Genomic DNA, 12,271 nt, shown 5'->3' on the forward strand with positions numbered 1-12,271 from the left:
TTAATGCGTTCAACCACGCAAAAGGGAAAAATTCAGGAATCTATTGAACCTCTTTAAAATTTGTTATGAATGATTTTGCAAACAAATTATTGCATATTTTGTCTAACATGAATTTAAATTTTGTTACAATATTTTTTTTGTAAATTTTGTTGATGAATTTTAATTTTTTATAATTTAAAACAATAGAGTTAATTCGAAAATATTGCAGTCCATGATTTGATTTCTATATCGATACGGGATGTCTCGTATATAAGCGCCATATAGGTCATTCTATATACTGATTTGGTTTACCTGATTTGGTTTAGAAGTTATTTAGAAAAAAAGAGTACTGCAAATATTATTTTATACCAAAATTAAGTTCAGTTGGCAAGATTGTCAGCTGTACTAAAATTGTAGAAAATTTTAATGTTACGTAACCTAGAAAATTAACGTTTTCTTAAAAATAAAAAGTTAAAATTTCAAATATTTTCGAACTTTAAATTCATATGATTCCGAAATTGAAACAGATTATATAAACAATGTAGATATTCATGAGAAAAGCCTTATTCTGTGATTTCCAAACCATATTTAATAATGTGCGTGTCTTGTACATGCACAGATTTATGCTTAAAATTTCGAAAAGTAAAAAAATTAGGCGATGATTTTATCTTTTGACGACTTGTCTTAAAACTTATCAATTTTACTACAGTGTATAGACAAAATAAGTAACTTATGGTTTAAAAATATAAAATTAATCGAACGTGTTACCAGCTTATGTTATACTGCATTCTAACACTTTATAAAAACCATAGATTTTGTTTCGAACGTTCTCTGTTTTATCCTGAGCATTCAAAATGAAGTGGAATGTTCCGTAAAAATTTCTGCATAAACAATATGGAAGATGATTCTTCACTCAAGTTGGCGCAGTTTTCATAATATGGGAGTCAGCCTAATTATATCTAATTAGAATTGGATTTAGAAGCATGAAAAATGAGAGAAATTCTAATATTTAATAAATAAAATCAATTTTTCAATTTCAACTTGATTTCAATTTTCAACTCCTGGTCAAATCAAATCATCAGACGAGATTAATAATTATTGAAAAGACCAATAACCACCAAACTTAGCTAAAAAAAAATTTTAACTGGCAAATCAAAAACTGATCGATTTTTCCCAACAAGATGACTTTAATTTCAAAAGCAAAAAAATTTCATAAAATTCAAAATTGTCTTTTTAATCTTATACTGGGGCTGTAACACAAAAAACAAAATATAACTAGTTTGATTCAAAATTTATTCGTAAATAATTATTTTAAGCACGTGAATGTAAAATATTGCAATTTAACAAAGTTGTATAAATTTGGCAGAGAACATGACATGAAACTCGTTTAATTTCAAAGCGTTTACCTGAAATTAACCAAATTAATGTCAATAAAATGTTGATATTATTTTATGCGTGTTTTGAAATTTTTTTTTTGTTATTTTTTTTTTTTTATTAAAAATGTCCAATCGGTATAATTAAGTTGAATTTAAATAACGGATCGAATTACATATTTTGTGTAACACATTTTTTTTGTACAATATTATATTGACATTTTATTTGTTAATTAACTCTACTAGGGGTACCAGTATAGTATAAAAGTAAAAGAAGGTGTTTGATCAGCGATATGAAAAACCTGTCAGAAGGGCTACACGTTTTTTAATATGGGCAGGTGTAATTTTATATGCACTGTATTATATAAGTTGATTGCTGCGAAACACATTAAAAATTCGCAACATTCTAAAAATAGTCTCTAATAATTCTTAAAGTTGCACATTGCAACTTTCGAAAATGTAGAAAAATTGTCAACTTCCCCTACACAATATTTCTGTAATTATATCAAAATGGCTATTGACACTAACCTTTTCCATTTCAATTTTAAGACACCGAAGTTATAATTTTTAAAATTAAACGAGAAAAAAAATAGAGTTGACCTTGTCAACTCTGTGATACCCGTACGAATTTGTTATCCTATGTGCGAATAACTAATGTGCCATAACTAACTATGGGGCAGACTATGACTTTAAGTTGCCGTATTACCATATTAATTTATGCAAAATTTCAGTACTATGTAAACTAATATTGATATTGTATGGCAGCTACCAGAAAGAGCCAAGAAATTTTAGCGAATTTTATCAGGCACATCGGCCCTACTAATATATTCGTTTGTGTGAAATTTCAATACCACAACTTTTATAGTTTCTGAGATATAGCCAAATAAATTTTGAAGTTGTATGGCAGCTACCCGAACCGGTACCCCGATCATGTCCAATTTAAATAGGGTTCTGGCACTTACTACAATAAATCATTTGTGAAAATTTGGTGAACTTAGCTCAATTAGTTTTTGAGTTATCGTTCGGACGGACGGACGGACGGACGGACGGACGGACGGACGGACGGACGGACGGACAGACAAAGCTAAATCAACTCAGAATTTGACGCTGATCAAAAACATACACTTGAGTCTATATCTAACACCGTTATTTCTTAGCGTTACAAACGGTAAGCAAATTTAGTATCCCCTTTCGAACATACGTTCGTACGGGTATAAAAAATCAACAAATTATTTCTTTCAGTTTACAAAGTTTCATCTTTATTCTTATATAAGCGAATGTAAGCAAATGTACTTTAATAACTGCTTTAAGGGCCATTACGGACCCGAGAAGTTTCAATGCTTACGGTCTTTGAATTCTACATAACAAAACTCTATCAAATGTATAGACTCTACCCGACCCCCCCCAATAGAATTTCCAAAATTCTTTATACGGTATTCAAAATCATATCCACATAGCGAAAAAACAGGGAAAAACAGGTAAACAGTATGCTCATTCGTAGCGCTTAAATTGTAATCGAAGAGAAAAATTCCGAAGCGAACTTTCACTTTTTCCGAAAATTTGTTTTTTTTTTTTTTAAATATTTTTTTATAAACAAATTGTTGATTTATGTTATGATTTCTGTGCACTTATTTAAAAAAATTGCAAAAGTTGTAATAAGCTTAATCCAAGTCATCATCTGGCCACTCAAAAAAAGAAACAACTGTTTGTGTTATTTTGTTTACACAAATATTTCATAAGGCGAATTTTCTATTACAAAATATATGTATGTGTATAAGTATATGGCGACAACTATACCGTATGTTAAAAGTAAATGGTTTACATAAAAAATATGACCCTCGATGAAAATATCGTTTGTCAATAGTCTATTCTTGGTGTACGTGTACAATGTACATAAAAGAAAAGTCAATAGAAACTCATATATTCATACTTTGTAACATTATAGGAAGAAAAAAAAAGGAAATATTTTTTTTTCCTTCTTTGATATCGGAAGTCCGTCTAATGTATCATTTATTTAAATGTACATATATGGACGAATTATACATGTACATGTACTATGTATGTGTATATTGAAATTGATTTGTAAAAAAAATACATTAATAATTTATATTACAAGAAAATCAAAGTACATACAATATTTTATGTTCAAAACCTTACAAATGAAATAAAACTTTGTAAAGTTTTACAACTTGTCAAAAATGAAAATATTTGGAATTTTATTAGGGAATTGATTTTTATTGTCAATGTCTGAATAATTTGAATAATATCGAAGGATATTTTAATTTTCTGATCTATTTAAATATTTTAAAGAAACGAGTAAGGCAACTATACTAAATCGGTAAAAAAATCCTTATCAAATTTGGATTGCAATTTATTTTGAATGAGAATCGGAAACAGAAAAAAAAAGCTGTTCTGACACAGAAGCAAAAATCAGAAAACTATTAAAAACAAGCTCGGCAGTTAATTTCATCTATCATTTTGTCATTGTCACGTTTCTGTATGTTATGTTCCACAGTAACAGAAGTGAGTCACTATATTCCGTGTTAGAAGAATTGAATAAAATTATTTATGGTTTGTAATAAAATAAATTAGCAGTTTTTCAGATTATTAGTCCTCCGTAACTATCAGAGGGAGAAGATATAGGCAATTTCGTTCTTGATTTTTAGAGAAACAAGTCTCTTGCAAGAATTCGCTAACGTTTTCGTATTAAACACCACATTTATATCTCAAAAGATGTAGAAATTTTATAAAAAGACTCCGCGTGACAAAGGGACAGACAGACGAAAAAGAAATTTTTTTTTTTTTTTCGCTACAATTGGTTAAATTTTCTATAATATAACTTAGTATATTTATTTATGATAAAGTAAATATAAAGTAAGTATTGAGGGAAATTCATCAATTGATAGGTGATATTTAAAGTATTATTACATTTCCTTTCTACAATTTCAATTCAATTTTCATAATATTATGTTGGAGAATATTATTTCTTATTTTATTTTGGTTTTTACCTACAAGAAGACATCCATATATAAAAAAAAAATTATAATAGATTTTTATCTTAACATTGCAAAGAGGGAATTTTATGGTCTAATGAATCATTGGATTGAAAATATTGATTTTGCAATGCGTATGTAGTTTCAGTTTAATAAAAATCTACAAAAGGAAAATATTTTTTTTTGTGTAAATTAAATTTATTATGTTTTATTAGAGAAAACGAACGGAAATATTAATAATATTGTTCACAGAATGACGAATTCCCTGAATTTCAATTTTGAATATTAAAAACTTAATAAAGATAAAAGTTATTCATAATTGACTAGTACTAGTTTTGTTGAAAATTTCAAATTATCAATAAAATTTACTTATTCGTTTTTTTTTAACTTGAAGGGAAATTCTAAAATTTATTTTCAAAATAGCTTAAAATATGTGAAAACATAAGATTAAATTTTATTCACTTAATTAATTTTTCATTTGTTATTCTAAATTTATTCGGCCGAAAAGATATTTAAAATGAGGACCAGCTGTTGTTTTTAATTCTAAGAAACTAAAATTATTATATAGAAATACGATAGTTACGCCATTTTTATGGCAAAATTTATAATTTTCAGTATTTTTTAATTAATTACACTTCATTGTTGCTTGAACTTGTTAAGGATATATGCTTCTACAGGATGTTAAGGGCTAATAAAGGTCCTATTCATTGGTTCTTCTTGTTAAAAGTAAAAACATTTACCTGATGGTTTTTCCACATATTGTATTTGACTCTGTATAAAATTATGAAATAACTTATTTTAATAGAAGCGAATCAATCCCTGTTAATAAAATAGTAGAGTCAGTTGCAAAATAGTAAGAGTCAGTTGTAATTGTTATATTTTGTATTCAATTTGGAGTATTACATTACTTAAAATTGGAAATATTAGATTAAGAAACTAAAATAAGATACAAATTTGATAGAAAATAATCAAAGAAAGCTCTTTAACTCTTTAACTCCGAATAGGCATCATACTATAAAATGTATTCAACTTTCGATGATCGCCTTACACTAAGGGAAATTATGGGATGGAATTGGGATAGAATTTATATTTCAACTCAGGGTGTAAAGCAAAATTATTTACTGAATATCAGTACTCAAACATTGAATTAATTGACGAAATTTCTTGAATTGAAATTTTATATTTGAGTTCCTTTTGTTATCGTAATTAACTGACGAACTTTTTACTGAATTCGGCTACGATAAACTGAACCTCTCGTAAGAAATATAAATTTCTGTTTTTCTAGGTATGTTAACGAAAAATTTTAAATTTAAAAGAAATGTTGAAAGCATATTTCCACAATTTTGTGCAACATTTTCGCCAAAACCGAAAACGTGTTGACCACATCAAATTTTAATTTATAATTAATAACGTGGGTTTTTTTTTATGAATCACATTGAATGCATAAGATTTTAAACTTCGTCAGACCTTAGCAATTAGATACTATGGGACGATTTTGCATCAATCATTTTCAGGAATATATATGTATATGTGTGCATATATTGTGTTTAAAACTATTTCTCTTTTAAATCCTTACCGTATTTATTTGTCATTTTTGCAGAATTTATTTTTAAAAATTTTTTGAAATATTTATTTTTTGTTTAACAGGTTATTTATTTGATTTAACATTTTAGTCATTATCAGATTATCTCATTTTAAAAAGCAAAAAAAAAAAAAAACAGAAAAACCTAAATTTGTCAATAGCATAGGACCTGTGAACTTACTTAATTATACATACATACTTAATATATATATGTATTTGACATTTATATTAAGTATGAAAGAAATAAAATATGAGTGTAAATAAATTTAATAGTAATGTTATGTGTGTAATCTAGTTAATTTGTGCATGCTATAATACGTGATTGACACACGGTTAACATTTTGCAAAATTACCGTATTTTTTCCATATATGTAAATAATATATGTTACGGAATATGTGTGGTATATAAAAATTTCACAATTTTTTTTGAGACATTTTAGTAAAATAAATGTTATTCTTGAATTAAGAGAGGTTTTTTTTTGTGTCAATGGCCAGGACAAATGTCATGTCGCAAAATATAAGAGGAAAATCGTTAATCTGTCAAATACTATGTAATAAAATCTGATGAAATAAAAAAAAAATTTAATGTTGGTTTGGTATTGTTGTAATGTTTAATTTAAAATGTCATCATTTGTCGAAGTTTTATTATATAGTATTTGTCGAACTAAAATTACATAAATGCACTTAAATAAATGTGAATATGTATTGAATATTTAGAAAAATAATATTCAACGAGAATAGAAATAGTTGGCCGTATCATTCTGCGATACCCGTACGATTAAGTAATTAACCTCGGAGATTAACCTCGGAGATAATTGACATACAGTTTCGTACAACCTTTTGCTTTTTATGTTTTGTGCTTTTTTATGAATAATATATGGTAGTTACCATATAAACCTATGCAATCTAAAAGAGTTTTGCTGAAAATTTTGGCCACATCACCAAATTTAATATTTCGTATAGGATATGAACAAAAAAGTTATGAAGTTGTATGGCAGTTACCATAAAGAGTCGAGAGATTTCAACGACTTTTGTCAAAAAGATTCCAATAATACTCGTATATTTGCTTGTGCGAAATTTTAGTAATTTTAGTAAAGCTTTTATAATTTCTGAGATATAACCAAATAAATTTTGAAGTTGTATGGTAGCTACTCGAACCAGTACATCGATCATATCCAATTTAAACAGGGTTCCGGTATTTACTACTACAAATCATTTCTGACAATTTGATGAGGTTGGCTGATGATTTAGTTTTTGAGTTATCGCTGGGATAGACAGAAATTGATAATATTTTCGAATTAGAATTTCATATTTTGCATAAAATTTATTTTTGTATCGTAAAATGAGTTTATCAACAATCACCAATTATTTTTGATTTAAATAAAAGGAAATGTGAATAGGCCTACAGTAGAATATGATCGAAAATTCCAACAGTGAATTTTAAAATTTTTGGACCACATTTTGGGTATGTTCATTAATTTTATTGCTTCAGTTTGTGAAACAATTGCGTCAAACTTTTGAATTTGTGCATCAGCTAAAATTTTTGACATGAACAACTAAAGCAGTATAAATATCTTTATTTAAAAATATTTCGATCGTTTATTCCAAAAATACTCGTATATTTATTTTTATAGCAGTGCTCATTAACTAAAATAATGTAGGAAGGCCACATTAAATCAAAATCAGCCAGTATTTAATTTGTCATTCATTAATTTAACATTACATTTTCAAATGTAAAAAATATTTAGAGTTAATACAACTTATTCAAGGATAAGAGTGGATAGAGCATGTGTATTACACAGTAGTTACATTTCTAGATAAATAGAGAGTATTTTAAATCAAATTTGTAAGTTGTTGTTTAATACAGCTTTTATAATTAGCTATATGCCGATATATGTAGATTTTAATTAAGACAAAGAATATTGCATAGTGTATGGAGAAAGGATAATAAAGCACATATGCAAAGGGGTTTACGTCACGTAAATGTAATAGTTTGGGTTTTTTCTGGGCAACGAGAAAGCGGCTTTTTATAAATTCAGATTTTTAGTTCAGAGGGGGTTTTTTAAAATTGAATTTTAGTATAAATATTGTAACAATCTGAAAATAAAGCGGAACTGTATACTAAAGGTAAACCAGTTTCTTTAATTAATATTCAATTTTCAGCAATAATATTGAATTGAGTAAGTGATTCGATTATTTACCCTGCAATATTTTGAAAACCTATTAAAGCAGAATTATTTAAAAATTTACTTCTTATTACTAGTAGTAATTAAGAAGATTGAATAATTACAATTAATTTTTAATAAATTTATTAAAATAATTTTATTTTCAATTGTATTTATTATACAACAAAAAAATTTTACATTTATCGAATTAAGAAAAGAAAAAATATATACATATTTTTTTTAATTTCAATAAACGAATTAAAATTAAAGTTCATACGCCGTAGAAATCAAAAATGTCAAACCATACATCTACTTATAATATGTATTTTTTCCCCACTATTGATTTTAGATAAAAAATAAAAAAAAAAATTGCCGACAATTCAATTGATTTCAAAAGTACTTTTTTGTTTTCTCTATACGCTCTTTAATTCGTGCTGAGATGAGAAATAAAAAATATAAAAAATCACTGAAATCAAATTCACCTCAATTGAAATAATCTCATTATCATTATTGAAAATTACTCAACATAATATGAATAAGTATGTATGTATATAAGTATATTGCCACTTATTTGTAATTAAAATCTTCATTTTATATACCCCGAAGGTAATTTATTGATTAATTTGATGACCATTATATACGAGAGGAAAAACAAAAAAAAAAATTGAATTAAATAATTAAAATAAAAAATGATATTTGAAATGAAAGTGAATTAAAAATTAAAAAATGTTATTAAAGATAGCTACATATATGGAGGAAGACAACAACGAAAAGGGAAACTGAATAAATATTATTTTATATTAAAGATTATTAAACACATATAATACACACGTTTATAAATTACATTCACAATAATGTTTAAAGAGCAATATTTTTATATTGCCTGAGGTGTGAAATTTTCTTTCTCCTATTCGTTTTGTATTAAATAACTCGAATGATACATTAATCATTGTTTATAGTAAGGTTTTACAGTAAACATAAAATTAATTTACAATAATTTTCATATTTAAAAATATGAAAATTATGAATTTCTAAAATATATAATCATAAATTCAAATCCAAGATAAGAGTCTGTTATATTTATACCAATGGAGCTCGTTTAAATAACTCAATAATTTGTAATTCCGAATTGCTCGCCACATAATATGAAAACAAAATAAAAAAAATCTTTCTAGTTCATTTCAAAAGTAGTACAACTTGCATAGTACCACTGATTTTTTTTTGGAACATAGTTGCCAGTATTTACAACGTATTATAATAATTATACGAAAAAATTGAAATTTTGAATTTTATTTGTAAATTTGTGTTTTGCATGAATCATAAATTATTAATAGGAATATAGGCTCAAAATAATAGTAACAGTAGAGCACAGCTTTCTTTCAAAATTAAATTTTCACACAATTTTCATTAAAACTTTTTTAATTCATATTTACATAATAATTTGCGTAATAATTTCAATACCTTAAATATTTTTGAAGAAACTCATTGAATGTGTGCAAATTATAATGGAAAGCATTCGGTTTTCAGCTCAGAATTCATTCAGTTCGTTTCTTTTGTTTTTGTTTGTTGAGAAATGAAATCATTCTACAAAATCACTTTTGGAAAAATATAAGTAATATTTTTCACATAACACGTAATAGCACCTTTTTCTTATTTTTTTAGTATTATTAAAATTATTTAATAAAATTTGCATATTTACTGGTCCGCCACTGTATACGTTGTAATATTGTAAAAGGTTAATTTCAATTGATTGCATGAATGCTTAATTAATTAAATTTAATAAAAATAAATGAATATAACAAAGTGAATAATTTTTCATTAATAATATAAAAATTACTTAATATGGAAATTGGAAATTCGTAATATCCAATTTCAGAAATTTTACTTCCACTTTTATTTTTGTTATGTGGTATAAAATTTCCGAATCAAAGTTTTTCAATTTAATTTTATGCAAAATACTTGTATAATGTAAATATTTATTTAAATAAGTAATATATATTGCTAATGATTATTAATTTTTGTTTATTTTTATTAAATGTTATATAAGAACAATAACACGTTATATACAATTTACAAAAAAATTCGTTGCAAAGCAAATAAGTACAAATTTAATAAGTACGAGTACAAATTTAACAGTAAATATTAACTATTTACTTAAAAATACTATCAAAATATATTCCGGAAATTTAATTAGTTTGTTTTAGTTATCAAAAAGATCTAAAATAAAGATTTAAACATGACGTGTACAGTACAAACCATATAACATGAACTCTATGAGACGTAATTCTCATTTTGATAACAATTCCTTCTATTACACGAAGTTAGCAAATACAAACTTTTAATAACCCGAAATTTTATCGAAACTAAAAATTTTTGATTTAAACAAGTATACGATTGAATTATACCTTGCCTGCACTTTGACAATTTGGGTTTAAAAATTTCTTTTTGAAATATTTAGAATTATTGTTTTCATTGTCCTTTGACAATTAATCGTATCTGTCAAATCATTCTATAGAAACTTCACAATTCTCTTTAATCTATAATTGGACACACGATTGAAACATTTCATTAATCTAGCATTATTATTTTTTCGAATATATGAAATATCCGAACTAGTGCAGCTAATTCATTAAAATTTTCAAGAGTATATGTGGAATATAATTGTATTCATGACGACTCCTTGAGGTAGTTACAAACTACACACCAAAGTTAATATATGCTTCACAAAGGTGCATGGTATGACTACACCTATAACATGAAATTGCTTATGTGAATATTGAAAATTTTTTAATTATTAATAAGAATGTGGTTTTTGGAAAAAGCCAAATTTGAAAGAATCTTAAGTCATTTCATATTTAATTCTAATTATCGTGATACCTTCAATTTTATTTACGAGTTCTTTACTTAATTTTTATGTAATTTTTGAGTTACGACTTAAGAAAATTTTTAGTTACCGTGAATTTTTTCTCTGAAAACGTTAACATTGTGGGAAATTTTATTTTAATTATCAAATTTTCTGAGTTAATAGATGTAATTTCTAAAAAAATGTAGTTTAATTAAATAGTTCATATTTTAAGAAAGATTTGAAAAATGTCAATTAGAACAGCCATTTCTTCGGCACTCATCATTTTATAAAAATATATAGCCCTATCGCTTTTATTTAACTAATAAACAATAAACTTAAAATTTTTTATTAGTATAAATTGTTTCAAAATTATTATGTACTCTACGATTTCCCCTAAATTTATGCAAAATTTTATGATATTTAATAAGAGAATTTATTTCATTTTGCTTGTTAAATAAAAATTCAATAATCCTTTTTGCTCTAGTTTATTTAAAAACAAAATCTTACAGCTACTTAATTCTGTAACTATAAAATTTGCTCAATTATATTATTTACGCTCAAATAGGTTTTAATTATTATTATTCTATTATTACTATATTATAAATAATAGTTTAAGCGTTTTGTTTAAAAATATTTCTTTTTAAGAAACTAATGACCTAATTGCTCTTGTATACGCACACATAAATTTTTTTTAACTATATAAAATTTTCTATCTCAACAGAAGACTATTGTTCACAAATTTAATACTATTGTTCTTATAGAAGAGAACAATAGCCTTATTTAATCAACATATTGTGATTATTTTTAACAATTTAACATTTATTGTGATTATTTTTAGAAAATATCCCTTTTGAAAAAATTCAATTTCCCTTGAAATTAAATTTACTAGATATAATAATTTTTTTTAAGCCAACTAAAAAAAATGATTTTATAAACAAATCAATAATAACAATATTAAAGCTGATCAGCTTAAATCACTTGAAAATATCCCTTTCAAATTGTTCTACTGGTTGCATTTATTACTATTCAATCACCTTATACCAAGAAGTTTTTGCAATATTCTAATAAATTAATAATCATTTTTAAGCTACGATAATTCGTGAACCTGTATAAATAGAGAATATAATTTGAAATTTCCATATATACCTTTCCATATACAGGTGAAAGATATTTATTCATACATTAAAACTGTTGTATATTCATACATTTGGTATGAATATTTAATTTCTTATATACTCGTAATTCAGATAAATCTTTTATTACATACATTCTTGTATTTTATTAACCCAAATATAAATTTGTATATATTTGAATAGGAATAATAATTAAGAAAA

The sequence above is a fragment of the Condylostylus longicornis genome, unplaced genomic scaffold (assembly GCF_029603195.1).
Source record: "Condylostylus longicornis isolate FDR11 unplaced genomic scaffold, ASM2960319v2 ptg000040l, whole genome shotgun sequence".
NCBI classification, from domain to species: Eukaryota; Metazoa; Arthropoda; class Insecta; order Diptera; family Dolichopodidae; genus Condylostylus; species Condylostylus longicornis.